We start from the raw sequence: 25,347 nt of genomic DNA on the forward strand, positions 1-25,347 counted from the left end.
CATTGACCAATCCAACCTGAGGCCGGAAGACAAGGGAACCACTCATGGAACCCATGTAGGTCAGCCTCCAACTCTAAGAGCAGGGTGAAGCAGAGTCGGGACTTGATCTGGAGCGGAATAGAAGATGTCTGGCTGGGCATCCGATCTCTGCACTCCATCAACTTGAGTCCAGTGCACAAAGGAGCACACTCCCTTTTACATACACCATGTTGGACCCCGCCCCAATAAATGGCCTTTCCAGATATTTGATGTTTTATAGTAATGGCGAAGAACTTCACTTTCAATGAATTTGGACACTCATAAATGAGATCAACACTTACAAATTTCAAAGCATTTGCTGAAAGTACTCCCAAAGGGTCTCTTAGGAGAGGCTGGGAGTTCTTTCTGGCAAGGATTGGTAATAATAACAGCTTAGTCAAAGGTGGCTCCCCACAGCCTGTGTCTGGATAAGAAGACTTCAGAAACCTAGATTTTGAGTTAAAATTTAGGCTCTCATTAGGAAAGAAACCTTTAAAAATTATCAGGGCCAGTAAAATGAACCAATATAAAATTTTTTGGGTCCCTTCTCCAAATATCTGAAGAAAACATTCCAATGTCAAGACTCCCTTCACCACTATCCTTCCTCCTTATCATTCCAACACTTTCTGCCCTTGTTTTGAGCAAATTACTGAACATTTTAAGGAGTATCCATCCTTGCCCTTTGTATATTTTAAATGTCTTGAATACTCTTTCATCCATGAGTCTCAAAGTATTTTATAAACATTAATTTTCCTAACAAATATGTGAGGTTCGAGTATAATTATCCCTTTCCTCCCAATTGTTTAAATATAAGAAACACAGAAACAATAAGAAACCACACCCCTAGTCTCAGAGCAAATCTTTTGCAGAATGGAACTCAACTTCCCTCGTCGCTAGCAATCTTTCCATTCTTATACCACTGAAAAGAATACGTCAGTGTTTTATTTTTCATTACCCTACCCCAATAATTTAGGTTCCTCTTAAGGAAACTAATGATTGTAGAGCGTGTAACATGAGTCAGGCACTGTGTTTTCAATCAGTGATTCTCAAACTTCGCTGCACATTCCAAGCATCTGGGAAGCTTTAAAAAGTCCTGATGCTCAAGCCACACCCCATGCCAATTAAAAAGAAACTTTGGGTGTAGAGGCCAGATATCATTGTTTGTTTTCTCAACTTCCCAGGTAATTAAAATGTGCTTTCAAATTCAAGAACCAGTGCTTGAAATCTTCACTGAAATTGTGGTATGCAGACCAACAGCATCAACATCATCTGGGAGCTTCCTGGACAAGCAGAATTTCATGTGGCACCCCAGGCCTACTGAAACACTGTTCATTTTAACAAGCCCCCAAGTGGTTAACATGCACACCCACATTTGAAGAACACTGTTTTAAACAGCCAAATAAGTGAAAGAGGTCAGTGGCACTATCCCCATTTTATAAATGAAAAAAACATGTTCGGAAGGGTCAAGTAATATGCACAGATTCTGACACAGGGCTGACTAACTTAAAAGTTCTTACATTTTTGACCACACCAGTCTAAACTGGAGGAGGGGAGTCACAGATTCTTTTGAAAGTCAATGAAAACTTTGAAACCTCATCCAAGAATTAACAAAAAAGATTTTTTGCGTGCATTTTGAAGGATTTATCATCCCAGAAGCCCTCCATGCAAACCTACAGAACCAAGGACCACAGGTTGTAAATACCAACACTCCCTTCTATCGTCCACCCCACAGTTCCATGACCTATATGATATGGATATTTCATTTCTATTCAATGTAAAAAGAGATCTATAAAGAATATAAGCTTTATCTTAGGTGGATAATCACACACACACACACACACACACACACACACTGGGAATTTAACAACCATGAGTCCTTTTGGAAGGCACATTTGGAAGGCACATTGACAGAGGGTAACATTGTACATGGGCTCTTCCACACACCTGTTAGCAGTTGAACATAATTGTTCAGCGTCTGGTATTGATTTGGGATTGTTTCACTATATCTCATTATTCCTTTTCCATAATTTTTTCTGGTTTGGAACTGCTGCTGCTGTTTCTGTACAATGTATATATTTTTAAAACTAAAAAGACATACTTTGAAAGAACTCTGGAGAAAGACATAAAGGTTACTTCTTTATAATCCATTTTGCAGTCAAATTTATTTAAACTGACAGTGGTGATTATTAGGTGTGGAAAATCTAAGGGTAAGAAAAGATTTAACTAGTTGGCTCTCCCTCATTTTCTTATGTCTCTTCCTAACATTTAGGTAGTTTGGCTAAATTCATAAATATCTGATTTGCAGATATTTATGGATTAGAATTACAAGGAATATTGTCATGAGTAGAGAAAGATTCCTTTCCTGGGTTGGAAGCCCTCTGAAGCAGAAGTACATATAATATTATGTACATATAATATTAGCTAGATTGCATCTCTAAAGCAAGATGCCCTTGATGGAACATTAGATAAAACAAGACATTTTCAGAAGAAATAGGAGGGAGATGATAATATATAAAATAAAAAGAAAGTAATGGTTACATATAAAAACCATACAAACACACATTAAAATGATCACAGATCAAGTGATTAATTAAGGGTGTTTATTTACAAGTCCAACATGGCTTTTCTTGAGTGTGCTCATTACAGCATCAAGACCAATGGCTACCTTTGAAACCAAAACTCCATCTGAGTTTGGGCTATTGGAGGCAAAACACAGACCAAAGCATTAAATAAGTACGAATCACATCTTATTAATAACATAAACTAGGATTTTTAAATTATTTAAAATAATCCATAGAGAAAGAAAAATAAACTATTCAATAATTTTAAAATTCTTAAAAACAGATAATGAATGAACTTGGTTCTTTAATAAACCTGGCAAATAGAGTATATTCTCCTAATTATTCTGACTTGGAAAAAAAGTATTAACTCTTTGAGGCCACAGAGAGCAACAGAACATGTATTTAAAATAAACACCTCGAGGGCGCCTGGGTGGCTCAGATGGTTAAGCGTCTGCCTTCCGCTCAGGTCATGATCCTGGAGTCCTGGGATCGAGTCCTGCGTCGGGCTCCCTGCTCCTTGGGAGCCTGCCTCTTCCTCTGCCTCTCTCTCTCTCTCTCTCTGTCTCTCATGAATAAAAAAATAAAATAAAATAAAATAAACACCTCAAGTGTGCCTGGGTGGCTCAGTTGGTCGAATGTCTGACTCTTGATTTTGGCTCAGGTCATGATCTCAAGGTCATGAGATCGAGCTCAGAGTGGAGTCTGTTTGACATTCCTCTCTTCCTCCTCTGCCCCTCCCCCTGGCTTGTGTGCGTTCGCACGCTTTCTCTCTCAATAAATAAATAAAATCTTTAAAATAAGCACCTCAAAACCTGAATGTGACAATGGAATTAAAAATCAGGTTTGTGTTCATCTTCACCTAAACGAATTTTCATATTTGAGGATGACAGAGACTCAATAATGAAGCAATCTTGTTGATCAAGCAGAACCTTCAAGGAGAGCTATAAAGTAGGGCATTCATAAAAAAAAATTTTTGTGAAATGACAGATTTCTTAAAGCATTTGATGGCAAAGTTCACTAAGATATTCGGTGCTGTGATCACATACTTTAATAGCATGGACTCACATTTACTTCCACTTACACAGACTTCTTTCTCCTTCCAGACATCTCTGAATGTTAATTAATCATGCTGCCATGATACATTTTTCCAGTTTCTCCATGCCTGAGATGTTCTCCAGTACCATTTTTTAATCTCCTCACTCTTCACCAAATGACTGATGTTCCTCTGAACTCAGCAGCTGGTCTTCCAAGTACTACTCGGACTGATGACAAAAACTATGAGTCAATGGCATTGAAAGTTGTTAGAAAATATTTGAATTGCCTGTCCTTAAATCTCTCATTGGTAGTATACACTTCTCCAACAATAAGAGCACATGTGTCACTAGAGGTGGTATGTTTAACCGAGATAAGCATATTCACTCTGTGTGCTTTTTGATAGTGTGCTTTTTGTCATGATGCCCACATATACAACATGTTCTTTTGCACACACATTTAGAAAGGCAGAGGTCTGTATTTATTATAATAGACAACTTGCCTAAATATTTATAACCCCAAGTTGAATAGTAAGAATTGCATTAATTTGCATCACTATTGATGGAGTCAATAGTGGAGTCTTATAAATCTCATTAATAGATGTAATGGAGGTCCCCTTAGCAATGTCCCTTCAAGTAATTCTGCAACCGTAGCAATAGAAAGCATTAAAGTGTCTTGAGACAATTTCCTTTAAAATAGTATCTCTGTGGCTAGCCAGATATTTATTGTAACATTGTGTTTTATGTCTTTATCTTTCTTAATACAGAATTAGCAATGATATTGGCTTCAGAAGGGAATTCTTGTATGGAAAAAATACCCAAATGATGAAGAGAGAACATGTTTACTCACTCATATTAAGGTGAGTAGCATATTCATAATGAATTAGAATAAACACATGCTAGCTTAAAGATTATGATCTTCCATAGAATTAGATAAATGTTAACATTAAATTTACAATCAAAGTTGTATTTTTGGCTGCCTCTTCAGCAGCTAGCTTGGTGCAGCATATATTTTGAAAGATTGAGTGAAAACAGAAGGCCGATGACATAAACTATAAATTCGAATCCATACTTCCTTCGTTTATAAGTTTTATCACATTTTCCTTCCAAATCAAACATTTGAGTGATGACGAGCCTGACCCCAACAAAGAGACAGCGAAGTGTATTGTAAAGAGTCTGAGTCAGTCTAGATTCTAGTCCTGCCTCTGCCACCATCTAGCTGTATGACCTTGGACAGGAAACTTAGCTTTGGGGGAATTCTGTGTCCTCAGTGTAAAATGACTCTGGTAGGACGTGATCTCTTCAGTCCTTTCCAGCTCTGTCCTTCAAAGCATAAGCATCTTTGTAAAGCCTTAAGAGAAAAGAACCAGGCCGCAGCCACTCTGCCCCCCTTCTCACCTGGTATGTTAATGTAAAGCTCATATATGAGGCAATTTGTCAGAATTTTTGGAAATGTAAAAAGTATGGAGTAGTACAAGACAATGAAAGATGAAGGCAGAGGTAACATCCCATAGCTAATTATCTCTAACCTATCAGTTTTAAGTATTTGTCCCCTGCCCCTTCTAATCTGGGTCTTTTTTCTGTATCTAATTTATCTTTCATTTATTGACCCACACTCAGAGTCTCAACCTCAACCCAAAGGAGGGCACCTTTTTAACATTATAAAGTTTCAAGGGGCAGCCCATGATATTTGTAATTCCGCAACCTGTTGGTTGAGAAAATACACTTAATCAACATTTAACAAACGTTCTTTGAGTACCCAGGGACTTGATGGAGTATAAAAACAGAATCATGGGGCCTACATTCTGGTGGGGAAAGACATGTAATAAAATAATCACACAGGCAGAAGTAAAATTCAAAATGATAAAGAGAGAATGAATTTAGTAACTTTTATATGAATTGTATTTCATTAATCACAACAGCTCCTACATGCATTTATAGAATAGTAGCATATATATGTAAAAGGATATCATTTGTTCAGGCTGTATTTGGTATATTATTGCAGGGCCTTTATGATAAAATTTCTGCCCCAGGTTAGGAGTTTCTACATTGTATGACCATTGTGTCTCTAGCTAGAATTTAAGCTGATTGAGGACAAAGATCTTGCTTATTCATTATATATTTGTCATATAAATGTATTGAAGTAAATAACTACTTGCTGACACCTCAGACAACGCTCGAGTGTATTTCTCACTTCCGTTATCTTCACTATGCTGAATGCTGGCCAGAAGCAGGGTGGAGTGGGGGTGGAAAATGTGTTCTACAGAGGTCAAGCTAGCAGAATCTCCTCCATCTTGTACTCTCTGGGATACATACCCTCTAAAATTGCCAAGTAAGGGGCGCCTGGGTGGCTCAGTTGGTTAAGCGACTGCCTTCGGCTCAGGTCATGATCCTGGAGTCCCGGGATCGAGTCCCGCATCGGGCTCCCTGCTCAGCAGGGAGTCTGCTTCTCCCTCTGACCCTCCCCTCTCTCGTATGCTCTCTCTCTCTCTCTCTCTCTCTCTCTCTCATTCTCGCTCTCTCAAATAAATAAATAAGATCTTTAAAAAAAAATTAAAAAAAAAATTGCCAAGTAAGGGGACACCGATGTGGAGGATGGATTCCAACTTAACCACCTTGGGCCAGAACTGTATCACCATATGATGTAATTATTCCATGGCAATTTCCCAACCACACTGGCCTGTATCTCTAGCACCCAGCATGGTGCCCAGTCAACGAATTTTCACTGAATGAACCAATGGAATGTGAAAAAGCACATTCTTTGCAATTCAACATTACAAAGGGATTTTTAGTCCTTTCTTCTATGATACAACAGACTCCACAGCACTGGCAAAAAAAATCTTTGGTACCATCCCCCACCTGGAAACACTGCAGGCACAACTCAGAACCTCACATCCGTTGTCTGCGAAGTGTTCTCATGCCTGTGAGAATGGGAGGTGACGGGTGATGGTCCGTGGCTGCCGCGCCATTGTGCCCATCTGACGGAGGCTCTCTAATAAACATCAGTCTTCGTCTCGGTTTTTCCTGCCCTTTCCACCAGCACTGCCAGCTTCAAAGGAGGGGTAACAGAAGTCCCTCAACAGAGTAAAATATGCATGCAGACTCCCAACACGTACAAAAGAAGGAAACATTAATTTTTTTCAAGGTAAATAACTTCAGTAACTGGCCAAAATTCTGGAGTTTTGGAATAAAACTGCCGTGTATTTCTAAAGGTCTCTGAGTTTTCAAAGCACTTTTATATTAGTGATCTTATATGATCCTCGAACAACACCATGTCATGGAACGATGGGAGTTTTCATCCACACTTGAGAGGTCAGGAGATTTCCCACGAGGTTAGGTGGCCTGCCCATGTCACATGGCGATGGAGAGCTAGAGCGAGGGTCAGCACCCTTCCTTCTTCTGACTTCGCACTGGTGCTCGTTCAACATCACATCAGGATTCTTATCTTCAAATGGATGAAGATCCTTTTGACCCTGGGTTGTGGTTTGGGCACAGTCGCTTCCATCTTTGCAATTACTGTCAAACTTGGTTATTGTCTCCAGGGCTTGCTATTTAAAATGACCACACACAGCTAAATCCTAAGGGAGCAGTTAATAAGCAGACTGCTGAGAAAAGACCTCCGTCTTTCCATATTCCCTCCAGTGAAGTCAAGAGCAGTTCCAGACAGTCCTTCCAAGCTATGATACTAAGCTACCTGTAAAATAACTAAACAACCTGATCCGAGTTCTCAGGGAGAATTAACATTTTGGCAATTTCCTTCTAAATCTCAATTTTCCCAACCTCTTCTTCACCTCGTAGCTATTCTGAGAATGGCCTTAATTCCCACCATTTTTTTTTTATAAACACTAAAACTTAACCTGTCTCCTATTGTACAAAAACTTTTACATAAAACACAAGAAATCTATAATTCAGTACAATAAACGGATGGGATTCTCCTTATCCTTCCTAAAATGACACTCTGTATCTAATAGAACTACAATTCTTTTCTTGTTTTTAACTTCTTCCGTTTTTAGGAAAAGAACTTAAAACGTATAAGTGGTTAACGGAAATTAATTGTATGTGGTTTACATTTAAATCAGGCTGTTTATGTGAAATGGTTATGTACCAGCACAGTGACTAGCTAATATAGGTGTTCAATAAATACCTGGTGAATGATTGAGGGCATAAATGATGCAATGCCCTATGAACACACATTGTCTTTGTTGTGCTAGATGATTTTCTGTAGAGAAGAAGAGAATTATAAAGCACAGAGAATTAGGCCTTTGAAGACAAAGATTCTAGTCATTAGTACTAAATAATGAAATGGCTTGGGGCAAACTGCTTGACTCACCAGGCCTTTGGATTTCTCAACAATAGAATGAGAGTATGGATAAGAATTTAGATGGTCTCTAAGGTTACTTCTAATGCTAGTCTTTTCTAATTCAAGATTGAAAAACTATCAGTCAGAGAAAAATATCACTCTCATCAGAAAATAAATATGGAATAAAGGGTAATCTCAGACAAGGTCTCAGCTTTCTAAGTTTAAACGTGCTGTGGGGGGGGGGGGGGGCGGGATGTCTCAAGAATTACAAAGAGTCTAATTGAAGACTATAAGGACTTCCCAGAGCCTTACAGAGATTGCTTTTAGCACATTATTATCTGTTACAGAGTCCTATAAAAAGATTGTAGTAGATGGCATCAGAAGTGGGCTCTGAGGAAAAGGGAAGGGTGCTGAGGAAAACTAAGGTTTCTTCTCCTTTTTCTTTTTTTAACAAAGCAGATGAAGGAAAGGAAAAAAAAATTACGATGGGCTGCTCTGAAGTCCCAGAATTTAGGGGAATGACTAATATAAGCCGCAAGGAATACAAAAGAGAAGAAACTTAGAACAAATAGAAATCACGGAAAGAGAATCCAGCAGAGAGCTGAAGAAACTGGCAGCTCGAATAAGAGCTTCAACCAGACACCAAAGGGCTAGATCTGGGATCCAAATAAGAAAGGACTGTGCTCTGCCAAAGGCCGCAAAGGAGATGACAAAGGTACCTCGGCCTTAGAGGAGAGGATAGGAACGATGTGAGCAGATTTCTAACAGGACTCCTGACCATGAGGGGCAGCACCTCCTGGGAGGAACTAAACCATAAACCAGCACCAAGTGAGGGAGCTTTATCTGCCTCAGCCTATGATCCTGACAGTCCAGAATTTTCACCCTGTGTCGTGTAACACTTGAAACAACCATGCAACTGTGTGTGTGAGAATTTTGTGGGCAGTGTACCACAGGGGAACATGAAACTGGGAAGATGACTCTGAAATAGGATCTTGAAAGAGAACTTCTCTTTCCTCCTCCTCCCCCTACCACAGCCCCTCCCCTTTCTCTGTTTCCTCAGGGAAGGCAGAGAAAATTTCACTGATATATAGGCTAAAGACCACTCAGGCCTGCCAAAGAATCCCTTGGCTTTCCCTCTGGAGTAGGTGTCATACCAGCTCACAAAGTTGCCCATGAAGAAAAGCATAGACCCCACCTGAATACCCATTCTCTACCCATTATATGTAAGGCTAGGTTTTTTTTAAGGATAAAAAGATAAGCAAGGCATAGGTCCAAGGAGAGATAACAGGGTCTCCTCTCCGTGAGTCTGGAAGGGTCAGATCCATTGAGCACACATTTGCTGTGCTGTGGTAGAATTTGTGGGCATCTGTGGTTGGAGAGCCCCCCCCCCAAAAAATAAAGATAAGTAAGACATAAGTACTATATGGCTTCCAATCCAGTTGGGGAAACAAAACAACGAATAACCAAGACAAAGTAGAATAGACACGTGCCATATGTGAGGTTGAAATAAAGACCTCGTGCGGGAAGAGTCAAGATCACTCCCAGGGTGCCTGGAAGGGTGAGATCACAAGGAAAGGCATCAGAGTCGAGCTTGGAATGATGGTCTGTTTCTGTTCTCTGCCAGCACTCCCTTCTAAGCTATACTCTTCTCTCGCCTGGGAATCCTAAAGATGCCCTAGTTTTGTTCCCAGTGCCTCCTATCAATTCTCTTCTCAGGCGGATAGGGTGACCTTTTAAAATACAAGTCTCATGCCACTCCGCTGTTTTCAAACTCTCTGACTGTACTTAGCATACAGTTCAAGGTTCTTAACTTGGCTTACAAGGCTTCCCCAACCTGGCCTCTCTCTACCTCTGCAGCCTCATTGTAAAGCCCTGTTCCCAGTGTGGTCTCCGTCAGCCTTGCTGGTCTTTATTCATTTCTTCCCATATACCTTACTCCCCTCTGCTTTAGGGTATTTACATTTACCATTTCCTCTGCCTGGAATCTTCTCTCTCTTCTTCCTTGCTTAGTTAACTCTTGCACCATACCCCTCAGAGCTCCCCATATTCCTCTCCTGACATAGCCCTCTCCTGACATAGCCCTCTCCCCTACTGTTCCTATGTCAGAAACTCTTATTAAGTGTTCCTGTGGCATGCTATGCTTTTCCTTCATAGCATTATAATGGTTGACAAATCCATGTTTATTTGTGGACTTACTCATTGACAGCCAACACCCCCCTATACTATAAGCTCCATGAGAGCAGAAACTACGTCTTTTGTCTCACTGTTGTATCCACATCACCTAGCATGGGGCAGGCATAACATAGACACTTACTAGCCACTCCTTGAATGAATTAATGGACATTAGAGATCACTCATCCAGCCCCCTTTCAGAAGAGAAAACTGAGGCTCAGAAAGGCAAACAAACTTGTTTAAAGTCCCAAGTTGCTGAACCAGAAGTACTCTTGCATCCAGACTCTCATTCCATAGTTCTCATCTAATTCTACCACATGGCCCTGAAGCTTGTGCAAGGGCCAAGTCACAGCCTCCAATCTTATTCCTGGGACAAAAGGTGATTGAGAAGAGAGACAAAAGGAATTATTCATTGGGTCATATGAGCAGTTGAACATAAGTGAGAAATTGAGAAATGAAAGACTGAAACTCAAAAGAAAAATGGATGAGTGGGTGGTGTGGTTAATGTATCGACACACAGATGAGAGATTGATCTCATTGACCAGGGTATAGGCACAGGGTATGAGGTTCCACAAAGACAGTACATATACCTGGCCAATACCTAATTAAGAGAAAGAATTTTCAGGAGAACATGTGGGTGTGCTGGAAAGTATAACAGGATCAAGTTTTGTTCAATTGATTTTGGATCATGAATTCTTCCTGAGGGATGAGGGAGTGGTGGTAGAGGGAAAAAGGAACAAGGTGGAGAATAGGCAATCTATTGATGTTTTCATATTTAAGGAATAGTACTTAATAGGTAATGAGGATGCTGTTGAGTTTAAAAATACCAAGTCTAACAAAAAAAATAATAATGGAAGAATTGGAAACCAAAGAAATAGCTTATGTCTGATGAAGTGACGGGGACTGGAGATGAGAGAGGGGCTCCATGCTGGCACCACAACCTTCTCTGTTCAGCCAGATCACATCTTGGCCATAATCCTTCCTTTCAACCAGTGCCAGTCACAAGGAGGAGGTGTGAACTTGGGGCCAAGGCTGAAGCACAGGTTCATGAGCCACAAAGGGTAAGGGCTGCCTCAGCCTCGACAGAGAAGGCAAGTGCTCTTTTATATTTCTGCTGAAAGAAGCACAATGTTTTAACTCAAAACTGGAAGGTTATTAGTTTCCCAACCAAAAGAAAGAGGCTCCAGTGTGGGATTCCACATAGCAAGGCTGCTTTTGAACTCCCCAGCCCTCCACATCTGCAGCCGTTTCCATTCTTCAGGCGTTGCCAACTTCTGCATTAAAGACTGATATCTGCATTGGACACACGGGTTCTGGCAGCCTCTGTTCAGTGCAACAGGCTGGGGGAAGCAGAGTCACCACGGAGATGGGCAAGGGGGTCTTTGTGAATGGCTCTAATCTCCACCTATAGAGCAACTGCAGATTGCATAAATATAATGTGCGGGCTCTAAGTGCATTTAGCCTCTGTGTGAAAATGCCTCAGACGTACGTAAAGGAGAATTAAATAACAGGAATCAAAAATAATAATAAAACCTTACAGTACTTTAGGCAGTATTACTTTCGGATTTTAGAGGAGTAATAATATGTTCTTAAGTTAATTTTTATGCAGAGAAGAATCAGTGTGGCCAGTGGAAAGAGTACAGACTTGGACTTATACATAGTTTTGAATCCTGGCTGGGTAACCATAAGGCAGTTGTTTGACCTCTCTGAGGCTCCGTTTTCCTAGTTTTCCTGCTGTAAAAGGAGAATCGCAGCACTCCTTTGGAGATGTCTGGAAGGATCAGAGATAACATCTGAAAGCATAGACACAAAGCCTGGTAGGTAACAGGCATTAAATGGCAGCTACATTTACACAGAACCATGAAAGGAAACAAGGCAGTGTTTTTCAGGTCACTGTTTTTAACAAATCATTAATGAGATTATAATACTTCAGTTAGTAAAAATCAACTCAGCACAGGCATACTGAGCTGGTCACTGAAAAGCCATTCCTCATTCTGGTTTCAGATTCCATTTAACAGCTATTTCCCCAATAGCTCTTCATTCATACAGGGGCCCTGAGGCAAGATTCTAGATCCTTAAAACTGTAGGAGGTTGACTCTGGTATGATTTTAGTCACAGCAAAGTTAAAGACTCCCAAGTTCTTGCCTCTTCTACCACAACTTTGCTCTGCTCGCTTGTTTGCACTTATAATTGCTTAAAAATCTGCCTTAGAAGAGGAATGTATTTAGCTTAAGGCTTCAAATCCTGTTTAAGTACCAACACTTGCATATTATTAGCTATTACTTCTCTGAAGAGGAGTCCCCAGACTCCATCTCCCAGCTAAGTACCAGCCACACAGCTTCAGCTTCCCAAAAGACAATCACTCTGGCCCAGTGTGTAGGTTTTTCACCTTCAGCAACTAATGGGAAATTATAAAGTACTTAGAAAGTATACAAGTGTACATGGATAATGTACACATTGCAGTGTTTCTTTATTAAAGAGTCGCAGTGCCTTTGCTCCAGTCCCAGATTTTCTCATTTTTCATGAACACACAGTAACCACCCCTCCTTGTAACTCTCCCCACCCATCCTCCAATTTGGAATGCCTTCCCTCCCCCCAGCTTTATTGAAAACTAATTGACAAATAAAATTGTATGTATTTAACGTGTACAGTATGATGATTTGATATGTGTATACATTGTGAAATGTTGACCACCATCAACGTATTCATCCCCTCACACAGTTACCATTCCTGTGTGTGCGCATGGGCACACACACATGCGATGAGAATGCTTATGACCTACTCTCCTAGCAAGTTTCACATATCCCATACAGTGTTATTAACCATAGCCACCAGGCTGTACGTTAGATCTCCAGAATTTATTCATCTTCTAAACGAAAGTTTAGAAAGCCTTTTTAAAATCCTCTCCCCCTCAGTTTCTAAGCCTGAGTCAGCTCAGCTATTACATCTGCCATGAAGACTTCGCAGCCGTCCTACCCTCCGTGACATTTCCTTCCTGTGAACTCATTCTAAAGGGTTTCTTGAATACCAGTGTTCTAGGTCAGCCCACAGTGTTCACTGGCTGCCACTCTCCTGAGACGTGTCGTCATCTGCTTTGGAACACTAATGTCCTTACTTAACTCTAGTCATCTAAATGCTCACTGTATCTTTTAGAGTCATTAGACAGGTTGTAATCATTAGATTTTAAATAAACTTCTGTTCTTCATAATCCCAGCATCATTCTGTGTGATAAAAAAGATCCTTATTGATGTTTTGAATAGAAGAGCCAATGAACTTCTACAAGATACTATTTGATAAGGTACCATTTACCCTTTTGGGCGAATAAAATGGTGCATACTTATTCAATAGGGTTTTCACTAGGCCGGTGAAAGACCCAGAACTACAGTGGTTGGAAGCCAAGCATTTATTTTTTTTTTCAAAGATTTTGTTTATTTATCTGACAGAGAGAGACACAGCGAGAGAGGGAACACAAGCAGGGAGAGTGGGAGAGGGAGAAGCAGGCTTCCTGCTGAGCCGGGAGCCCGATGCGGGGCTCGATCCCAGGACCCCGGGATCATGACCTGAGCCGAAGGCAGACGCTTAATGAATGAGCCACCCAGGCGCCCCTGAAGCCAAGCATTTATATTTGCCAATTCTTACTCTGACTAAACCCAATGCTGGTTCCATATCATCACATCCCCTCAGCCAGGGGAGGCTCACATTTGTCAGAGACATGCCAAGTTCCTTTCACCCGAGAAATTTTGACTTTTTATTCTCTACTCTTGCAGGTATTTTAGGTATATATGCCCCCCTACTTATTATTCTGACCTAGAGGTTTTGTGTTAAAATTTGAGACTATATATATTATATATATAAATAAAAAAATATATAAACAAAAGCTTCTCCACATAGACAGGAAAACTTGCCTAAGAATGATTATGAGGTGAACAACATGGACCTGCAAGCAAGGAGATTTTGGTATCACAAAGAGAAACAGAATCCGTAAAAGAGACTCCTATAAACATTTTCACACGCTTACAAAGATGAACCAAATGCCAATTTGCCTCCTCTTCTTTACAAAAAAAAAAAAAAAAGAAGAAGAGCTTATGAAAAAGGGAGTTGTTTATAGTCATTTAAAACTCCATATCCATAAAACAGGATAAGGAATGTCTCAACACTGTAGATAAAAGTCATTTGGAGAGAGAACACTCCCTTTAAACCAAGGATGTATGCTGGTTAGATGAGGGAGGTGAAAAAGAGAGGTACAACACCTATTATTAATAATAATAAAATGACTTAGAACTTCTCCAGCCCCTTTCATCTGGGAATTTCAATTTGCTTATAGTAACTAATTAAACCTCACTTCTACTTTATCACCCTTTATAAGAGAATAAGGCTAACACTTAGAATTTCTACTTTCTCCTGTAGTGTGATAAGTACTTTGCAATCATTCATTTGTTGTTCAAGGCTATAACGTACTGAGTAAGCTAGTGTAATTATTCCCTTTTATACAGGTAGGGAAATCGGGACAAAAATATCTTGCCAAGACCACACAGTAAGACAGTTGCAGAGCCGTGAAGCCAACTAACACTTGAATCCAGGGCTCCTGGTGGAAAAACTGAATCAGTCCATTTCCCTCACTCTCCCTCCTACAGAGCTGTCGTCACACACAGATAACCTTAGCGAAGGAACTTCAGGAGTTTTAAAAATCAACTGAAGAGGTAGTAGAATCATGTTAAGTCTTCCAAATACCCTAGGTTAGAGAGACTCGAGAAAGTCTAAGGAATAAGTCACAATAGGACAGGAAGAGAAGAAGAGAATGCTGGTAGCATTCGTGGTTTTTCCAAAGATGCAGCCAGCTTTCAGAATGGAGAACTGAAAGAGACAAACAACAATACCTAACTTGTATTTGACGTATACATTGATGTTATTTGGTCCCGACTCAGATTGCCTTCTCTCCCCACCCACCAAGTATTGGGGAAGGGGCTAGCAATATTTTAAATGTATTATATTTCAGATCCTCCCTGAGGTCCCAGTGGCAGCATCAGTGACAACACTTGGAGAGCGCGGAGCATTTTTAGCCCCTTAGAACCAACTCATTTGAAGTTAGTGAACTTCCGAAGAATAACTGCTTTAAATATCATATTTTAAAATTCAAATATTATACTGAAAAAAAGCAAATACTTTATCAGGCATTCGTGGTCACTTGACCTTTTCCAAACCTAGAATGTTAGCCTTATTAAAACCCACAGCTTTTCTGCCTCTCTCATCTAACCCCTGGATGAGTATTTTATTTAACTTTAGAGGCAAAAGAAGTATTTTATTTCCTTCGTGAACTTTCCAAGTGCCTTTTGCCCTAGGCAACAAGCAAGGGGCGAATTTAAGAAGTGGTGAAACAAAAAGTGGCTTGGCTGCTCCTGTCAAAAAATAAAAATCAACACTATGTCTAGCCGTGGAGAGAAAGACCCTCCAAGCAGGGTCAGATTAGGCCCGGCCGGGCCGTGACTCCCAATGGTAGTTTATTGCTAGGGAGGCATCATGTCACATGGGACCAGATGGGGCCCCTTGCCTCCCCTCTCCTGCTTCCCCAAAGCCAGATGTTGCACTTGGGCAGAGTCTGAAGGCTACAGTCTTCAGGCTATCTGTAGAAACACAAATAGAAATAAATCACCCCTTGGTGACTAATCTCAAAGTTCAGGCAGCATACAAATGGGATGGCCAGAGTACACTGACCTGCACAGTTCTCGGCATACAACTTGTATTGCGTTGATTTAACATATTAACAGAAGTACTAACATAGGTGCCTCTGATTTTCTAGACAGTAGAATATGCTCACTCTTCCATTAGCCCACCCTGCAAAACATCAACAATGAAGGACATTCTCTTCCGGATTTTTAATTTAGATTTCTGCACAAATATTGTCAACATTGCCAGTGATAAAGCCATCATTGTCCCCTCTTCAAAAAAAAAGAACAGAAAAATAACAGTTCAAAATATGACAAGCACCCTGCAGGAAGAGTCAGTGAGCAAGTTGTAGAAATAAAATTGTTTAAAACTTTGAATTAAATATCCTTGAAGCATTTACAACACACACACACACACACACACACACACACACACACACACACACCACACACTTCCAAATCCAAAGATACCGGAAAAATTCTCTTAAAGTGATATAAATTGGCAAGGGACTGCCAGGAAGAAACACTGCTTTTACACTACTGGCAAAAGTTACTCACTGGATGCAGAACAGCTAAACTGCGAGTTCGGGGGAGAAACCAGCTCTTTCAATCTCAATGAGAGGTTAGAAGGCCTTTGCCTGTTGGCTTAGCTTTAAGTCTGACAAGCTGGCATGCCCCCCCCCATTTTTTCTCAATACAGGTCTTCATTCAAAAAGCAAAATTGGACCCTACTGTCCCTCGCAGTTACATTTCAGTGGCTTCAGCTGGGTGTTTGTGTTTTTTCTAGGTGATTAATAGCGCTCACATTTAAATGGTCACAGTCATCCTCTACAGTCATTAACACCCCATTAAGATGGATGAGAAGAACTTCACACCTTTTGTTTCCGTCTGCTGGGCCATGGACTTAACAAAACAGCCAGGCACTGATTTAGGGAGGGAAGATTATCTGCGCAACCAGACAGGCTAAAACTTCCTTTAAAAACAAACAAAATTTTAAAAGCCCTTCTAAAACTTCATTTTCTGAAATACTCTTCAAATATCATTGTAGGAATGCTAAACCCAGAGTTTTCCCCATACCTGAACTTACACATATATTTGGCATGGTCCTTCAGTAACGTTTACAGAGCCCTGGGTTTCTTTTCTACTGTTTCCTTTGCTCTAAGCCTGTAATTATGATTGAGAGACTTCCGTTTCTAAGGAAAAGCAGTAGTAACATGACTATCTAGTTACCTTTGAGGGAAAATACTTTAGTGGAAGTTCATGCGTGACAATCTAAACACTGGCTCTCTTTCCCCCAAATGGTAGTAAAAACCTCATGTTTTTGCAAAATTCAAGAGTTGTTTCTATTTAAAGGGAAAATGAAGAAAAAGTTGAGAGCAAGAGGCTGCCTGAGACTGTTTAGCCAGTGGAGGGGCCAGTGACCGTGTTTTTAATTTCTCCTCAAAAAGCATTGCCCCAAGAGAGTCCTATGTGATGACAGCAGTAAACTTCATAGCAAAACCACTTGTTTATAAACTTGCAAAACACTGTACTTCATCTTTTTGAATTGAAGTTTTCACAGACAGAGCAAGGCACACTCCTCTTATAAAACCAACCCACACTTAGCTGCCAGGGTTGTTCGTATGTGGACAGGAGGCTGTCAGTCAATCAACATGGTATCACCATTGCTATCATTTTGACCTCGCAGTTAAAGGAGTGACTTTATTGACTCAAAAGTGATTTGCTACTATCATCTTTGTTACTATTATCTTCCACTGGAACAGTTTCCTTTCCAATCATACAGTAAAACGTAAGGTTTTAATAATGGGAACGTGCATATCTTAAGCCAGTCATATCAAAGTCCAGAATCTACAACATCTCACATCCTGTGTGTTTATGCACGCTCATGTGCACACACACGCACGTACACGCACACACACCTGATATTCTTTATCGTAGTTTTCTATGTTATAAGAAAAGTCTTTCTCCAGGAGCACTTGTAGCAACCCACCTCCAGCATTCTGACGAGTTAACTAGACCTAATTTTGACAGAAGGCAAAACTTCCTCCTTCTAGCTATTTGAAGATCCCAGTAGTTTTAAAAATGACTAGACCCTTCCAAAAACTAATGATGTAATATATGGTGATTAACATAACAATAAAAAATTAAAAAAAAATGACTAGACCCATATTCATCCCACTTCTAAAATTACCAAGTTAACCATTTTCTCTCTTCACTCTTACTGCATTTGAAGGACTGCTCTGTTGCTATCAGGAGCCAATCCCTCTACTAGTGTTGTAAAAACCCCCGCCCCCTTCATCCTCTCTAGGATTTAACACTCCTTTTACTATGTCCTCAGTATCTTCCTTTCTGTTGGCTCTTTCTCATTAGCATACAAACGTGCTCCAGTTTTGCTTATGTTTAAAAAAAATTCTCCAATGACCCCATTTCCCCTCTACCTGTCACTCCATTTCTTTGCTCCAGGGTACAGTTTTTTTCAAGAGAAAATCTCACATTCTTATCTCCCATTTATTGCCCCCAGGCATTTGTTTTCTGTCCCCATCACTGCACAGATACTGTTATCAAAACTACCAGCAACAAGCTCCACATTGTTAATTCTATGAACACTTTTCTGACTTCATCTTAATTGAGTTCTCAGCATTTAATCTGGTTGTCTATTTCTCTGTTCCTGAAACATGCTCCCTGCTCTCCACTCCGTAGTGGTTTTCTTCATATCTCCTTGACCAGTCCTTCTTAGACTCCTTTCTTGGTTCCTAGACATCTAGTTAACCTTGGATTTTAGAACACTTTAGAGCTTGGCTCTGTGTTATTTTATCATCTTCTGGTGGGAGCAATAGATAATAATTATGAGGTGAACCGAGGAAGTTGTCCAGGAGAAATGAACCATTCTGCTCATTTTCTATCTTCTTTGCCTGGGGAGCCAGCGAAGGAAGCTAAGATGGCTTAGTGGGGCAAGAAAGAAACCTATAGAGTATGGTATTTAGAAAGTGGAAGTGACCAACAGTGCTAAATGCAACCAGAAGTTAAGTGAAATGAGGAGTGAAATATATCCACTGGATTTTTTGACAGTAAGGTTATTAATGACCTTAGAGAAAACCAGTTCACTGGACATGGAGGTAAAAGCCAGCCAAAAGTGGATTGAGCTATGAGTGGTGAAGGAGCTGAGAAATAGGGAGAAGAGACAACTATTAGACAACTAGGTACAAACATATTTTAAAATTCCTCAGAATAAGTAGTGTGATTTATATGTGTATATAAGTTACCTTTAATCAGACTCCAATGGGAAGTTAGTTAGCACTTAGAAGAATTAACAGTGGAAATTTATTTTACTTTTTTCTACAGTTTCTCTGTTTCCAGTGCTCAAAATGGAGAAGGTCATTTAATCAGTTCATTTGGGAATTAGACCACTGCCTCCTAGAAAAGAGTGTGATGTCCATTACCATATATATTTGTCTGTAAAAGGGCATAGTCACTCCTGCTGCTACATCCTACTTTGGCGGGGGGAGGGTCAATATGAAGAGTATAAATTAACTTCTTTCTTTTGCTTTTCTTTTCTTACTATATTTTCTTAAGTAAGGTAATTTGGGAACAGGGGCTGCTTACATTTACCTGGTTTTGAATTTGTTTCAATCCGGCTTTGGGGTTATTGTTTGTTTTGCAGCTGTCATTCTAGCATCTATTATATTCCATTTCAAAACCAACATTTTAAACCATTATCTTTTAGATGCCAGTCATATGGGAAAGCACCTGCTGTAAATTGCTGGAGAACAAAATTTTTAGTTTCTATACCAACTACTATTTTTTTTTTACATTAAATGGAAATCATGCTTAGCTTCAGTTTTCTACTTAACTTTTCAGTCTATATGAATCTCTAGAAAACCAGTGTTTTGACAGGGAGGTTATATGCAAAACGCAAAGGTTAGAAAGTACGTGAATTATCCATACATATGGACTGGGGCTTGGGTATCACCGAGACCTAGAAATCTGGAGTATTTCATCTTGATTATAAAGCCCTGTGGAATGCTTCGGGTGTCTCTCCACAAGGTGGAAGAGATGGGCGAAAACTGGCAGAGGCTCTCCCTTCCCACCCAGTTTAACCGATAGAGACAGGGCAATTTTGTTGGAAAAGTCTGCTGGCAATCTGTAGGTCTCAGCTTGCTCCTCTATGCCTTGCTGAGAGAAAGAGCTGTTGGAAGAGAATCAAGGCATGAAACTTTTGCTGCTCTAGTTTAAAGCTTATGAAAGCAAATGATCTCCAGGGCACTAATCCTTTCACCTTGGTAAACATGCAACAAATCTACACAAAAAGAAAGCCAAAAGACATCCCATTTCTCCTCCTGCAGCAACTCAGACACTACCTGTAGGCTCCAGACTACTAATAGGTGTCTCATGAGTCTCCGCAGGAGAAGAAACATCCGAAGAAGACAAAAAAGACAGAAGTTGGAGGGTAAAAAAAAATCACTAATTCCCATAAAGCCCAAAGTTACTCTGACAAGAAGCCCTGTGTTATTCCTTTGTCTTACTGCACAGATAAAGATAGTTTGACAGAAATCAACATGGGTTGCTAATAGTTATTTTGCTTTATTTTTAAACTCACAACAGGATGTCAGGTTTTGTGTTGTCTCACTTTTTAATCAACCCCATTCTTTCCTACTTACTGGCACAAACTCCCTCAGCAACTTGCTGTGTCAGGGAGTGACTTTGAGAGGCAATCTATTAAACTCAAACTGAAGGATTTTTTCCCCTGTAGATCTGTTTACCAATTTTAATTATTGATTGGAAATTGTTTGGGACAAAAATACATGCCGAAGGTAGGGAATGAAAACATAAACACACACCCAAACTAAAGATTTTTTTTTTTTTCCTGAGTCATTTTAAAGTCCTGGAATGGCTTGTCAGTGTATTTGAGAACATTTGGCACTCTGTACCAGCTCTTTCATCTCCGGAAATCTAACATCGGGTTAAACTAGTGGTTTTATCAAGCCCTTATCAGCAAACAGGAGCATGAAAAATAGCATTTGATATATAGTCCCTAGAGAAAATGGTGAGGCCACCTGGCACCAAATTACAGGAAAATGCCAATTATGGATGTTATACTAAGATTTTAATCAATAAAACTGTGACTTTTCCTCACCAGGGACACCTCCCTGGGTGAAATACCTGAGCTTCTTTTACAAACCAGGCTTCCGGGCAGTAGGGGAAGGGAAAGGGAAGGTGGTGAGAGGGTCACTCAATATCTAATCCCATCATCTTGAAAGAGAGTACAAGAAATTCACTGTGGGAACAAAGCTAGACAGCCATCAGAATAAAACTGCCCTTCCTGAGCTATGGCAAGTAAAGACCCCTCCCCCCACCTCAGGATAAAGATTTCACCAGAGTAAAACATGGTTTTATGTTCTACTTTTCACCCTCTTCCCTCCAGTGTAATGATGAGAAATCCTTTGCAAACTTCAACTATCACCCACTAAAAACCATTAATAGAGGTTTGGCAATGACCATGGACTTTATGCCATCTACAAATGAGACAGATGTAGCTAGAGGACTGAATTTTTCCCCTTGTTTCCCCAGAGACAGATTGGGACACTGGGAGCCCCAGATTAAGAATGTAATGAAGACTTGACAGGCTGTCATTTCAAAGTCATGGGAAGGGATCTTTGCATTACAGAAGGGAAGGGGTTAGAAGGAGGAAGATGGAATCTGAGATCACACCAAACCTTATGAATACAGGGTAGGATTCCCTGAAAACTGGTTGAGTGACCCAGGATGGACATATGGACATATAAAGGACTTGGTTTTACCAAGAGACCTGAAGAAAACGAGATTACAAACAAATGATATAAGATGACCTCCTTGAGGGACTATGGGAACTATTATACAGCAGCTTCAGATTTTCCCCTACTTAGTTGTTGCTGCCTTTAGTTAACTCAATCCATCTTAACATCAGTCACCTCTACTCCTAGTACAGCACTGGTGTGGAATATGAAGGTTTGGGACAGGGAAGGGAGGTGTGGCCTTTCCATAGCCTGATTCTTGGCAAAGAATAAGATGTCATTAGGTCGCCATGGGGCCTGATTCTAGGAGTTCAAGAGGGTAACCACAGCGAAGGAAGTTTTGGCCCATAGAGGAAAAGGGAGTGACAGAGAGAGGACCTCTTGGTGCTGAGGAGGACAGAGAAGCCTAAGACAAAAATCATTCTCTTTCCTATTTCATGGAAAAATGTGACCCATGAAAGAGAATGGAAGAGAGGTACATACTTGGATTACGTACACTCTATCTTCTCTTATCTGGTTACCTAAAAATCAGAGTTTTCTTCACTGTAACATTTGACAGCACCCTCCAACTTATTCAGTTTCTAGCCAAAATGCTCAACCTGAAAGTTTCCTGAAACAGTGGTTATCAACCAGTGATATAAGGACCACCAGGTGGAACCCAGAAGGAAGTCTAGAGTTGAACACTACTTCCCCAACCAAAACCTTGATATTCTCTTACATTCCCTCTCTCTACTCATTCATTTCACGAATATTTATTTATAAAGAGACTGGAATGTAGCAAGTTAATTTTTTTGGAATATTTGTGTTTTTCTTCTCAACTCCTGTGACTTTACCCCTAGTCAGCCAGAGTCAAGCACATAGCCTTGAGGAAAAGTCTATTTTGGATATTTGTTTTTAATTTCTAAAACAGTCTCCAGAGGCTCAGAAGAGAGGGCCTGAGGGAAGTGAGTAAGTTCAAGCCATAAAAATAGAACAGGTAAAAGAATAGAGGAATGGAGAAATGTGCAAGATGGAGGTTGAGGCAGGAAAAGCCTGAAGACCCCAGAAAGGAAGAGGTCCCCGTAGACTGTAGAGAGCTGCTTGGCCAGTGCCAGGGGCCTCATGGAAGCCTAAAGACCACCTCTCAGGATTCTAGGAACACAGCACTAAAGGTGGGAGGGAGATTCATATATGGAGTATTCTTTGTGCCGTGGTGAAGTAAGGACCTCTGTTCAGCAGTTGCCTGAGCATCTCCATGAACGCTCTGCAAAAGAACCCATCACTCTGCCTCTTCCCAAGCTCATCTGAGCTGACTCGCATGAACTACCCTCCTCTCTTTTTGCACAAATTCCAAACAAGCATAAGCTCTCAACACAGAAAACAAAGTGGCCTACAGCCGGACAGCAGTGATGGCTTCAAAGCGTAGAGGGAGACCTAAGAACAAGATGGCAGTGGCAGGAGACACATTACAACCTCACTGCACCCGTGCACTGGACACTTCATCTTGGAAGTTTATTACAAATCCATTGAACAGTCTGGAATGTATGGAGTCAGACAGGAAGATCAAGAAAAATGGTTGAATAGCAAAAATTAGGTCCAGTCATTGCATTCAGCCTCCCATCTAAGCTGTTTGAGACCTTTGTGGGGAAGAAGAAAGATGAGCACACCACATTGCAGACTCCCAGCCCCACAGAACAAAACAGGAACTTCTGGTCTGCCATGGCTCACAGTCATTTAGATGCAGTTATGGCTCTCAAGTAGGTGTAAGAGGTGGAAAAGGGGAACAGGGGAAGTGGGGGATGACAATAACTAGATAACTACAGAGAGCAGAAGGAATGCTGTGTTAGCTGTTGGAACATGGAGGAGAATCTCCTCTACCAGAATTGTTGCTTCAGCTGAGTCTTAAACACTTAATGGAATTTAATCACAGGGGAGGTGTATGAGTTTCCTATTGGTGGTATATAAAATGACAGCAAATTTAGTGGGTTAAAATAACAAAAATTTATTATTTTACAATCGGGAGGGGGGGCAGAAATCTGAAATGGGTCTCCCTAGGCCAAAATGAGGACATCAGCAGAGCTGTTTTGCTTCTGGGGGCTCTCTCTCTATATATATATAATGCCCAGGGAAGCTGTGAGGTTGAAGGCAAGGAAATAAACTGTTTTTATGAGCCAGGTAAAATTGATTATAACCTGAACTAAAGCAATATATATAAAGAGGAGTGGCAAGTTCAAGAGAAATCTCAGTGTGCCTATCCACAGGGAATGGTGATTGAAACTAATGTGGAAGCAAATAGAGTCAAAGATGGTAGCCAGGTTTTTGTCTCTGCATACATGGGGTTGCCTCTTAAAGTGCTTTTTTGCTGAGTTTGAAAATGAGGGGAGGTGGATCAGACTTCAAATGGACATAGATGACACATTCCATTTTGACCCCAATACTCTGATCCTTCATTTCTGCCTTTTAACTTTCCTCACTTACCTGTATGAGGCCCAATTATTGAGATGATTGAAATGCCCAATAGTCCCCCAAATTCAAAGTGCTACTTTTATATTATTTTGGCTTCAACCAGTCCAGTATTTTTTTTTTTTTATCTTATTCCTTCAGATGCTATAAACTATCCTGGGGAAATGTGCTTCGTTTGGGGTTGATATCATTGATTTTTGGTATATACCAAGATCCCCACTTTAAGACTTAGGTGCTTACTCCTCCAGCTATGTGGAGTGTTGCTTGAAGAAGTCACAGCTTAGCCCAACACCAGGAATTGCAATAAACTGAAGGGTACTGCCTTACCCAAGCTTTACATTCTCTCCTTAGAGGCAGTCCACATCCAAGGACTGGTCCACACAAGAGTACAAAGGTCCAGCCTCTGGCTTCAATTTGAGATTCAATATGTATCTATCAAGTTGTACTAGCTTTCCAGCTCCCTATGGAGTCTGCTAAAGGCTCTCTTGCAACTGAGTCATAAGTTCAACTTCTGTTGCCCAACCCTATTTTCCATATCTCCTTAGAAGGCATCCAGCACTATTGCAACAATGTCTCTCCCTCATCTCACACTTATGACTGCTTGGGAAGTAGGGTGTCTGCTTAGGAGAAGATGGAGGAGAATATCATGGATGGTTTAGCTTAGTATGTAGGTGCAAACCAAAAATGATCCACCACTTCACTTTCAGAGGGGCCCTGAAAGACGTCATTGAGGAAATTCTCCCAATGGAGCTAGTCATCCACTCTGTGTGGAAAAAAGAAGTGGCCTGAGGCAAGTATATTACCCAAAGTAGCACATGGCTTGGCTGGTTGGGCAGGAGCCTGGAAGGAAAAAGACTGAAAGATAGGGACAATGAGGCAAAGAGATCCGTGGATATAGGCGTGGGCACATAGTCTAAAGATCTTTGTATCATGTGCTAATGCCCACCAGAGATGACCCATCCCAGAAGAGGCACTAGTCAACAAAGTAGATAAGATGACTTGAGCAGCGGATATTACAAAGCCTATGTTATCAGCCACCCCAACACTGGAACAATATTTGCATGAGTATTTGTAGAGTTATCACATTGGCAAGAATGGAGGGTATGATGGTCCAAACAGCATGGACTCCCCACTCACTAAGTTTTATCTAATTACTCTGCCCAAATGGACAATCTGCCACTAATAAAGAACAAAACTAAACCCCCACTATGGCATCCTCCCTTAGAGAAATAAAACATCAAATGGTGGCCAGTCCATTACATTGATTTACGGTATAATACAGTTAATTCCAGGATGAAAGAGGTCCAATGTAATGGCCTTGCCACCAAAAAAATGTTTCATTTCCTCAAGGGACTGTGCCATATCGAGTTCAGTGTTGGTCTCATTGGT

The sequence above is a fragment of the Callorhinus ursinus genome, unplaced genomic scaffold (assembly GCF_003265705.2).
Source record: "Callorhinus ursinus isolate GAN/ISIS: 27379988/994484 unplaced genomic scaffold, GSC_fseal_2.0 scaffold3, whole genome shotgun sequence".
Taxonomy (NCBI): domain Eukaryota; kingdom Metazoa; phylum Chordata; class Mammalia; order Carnivora; family Otariidae; genus Callorhinus; species Callorhinus ursinus.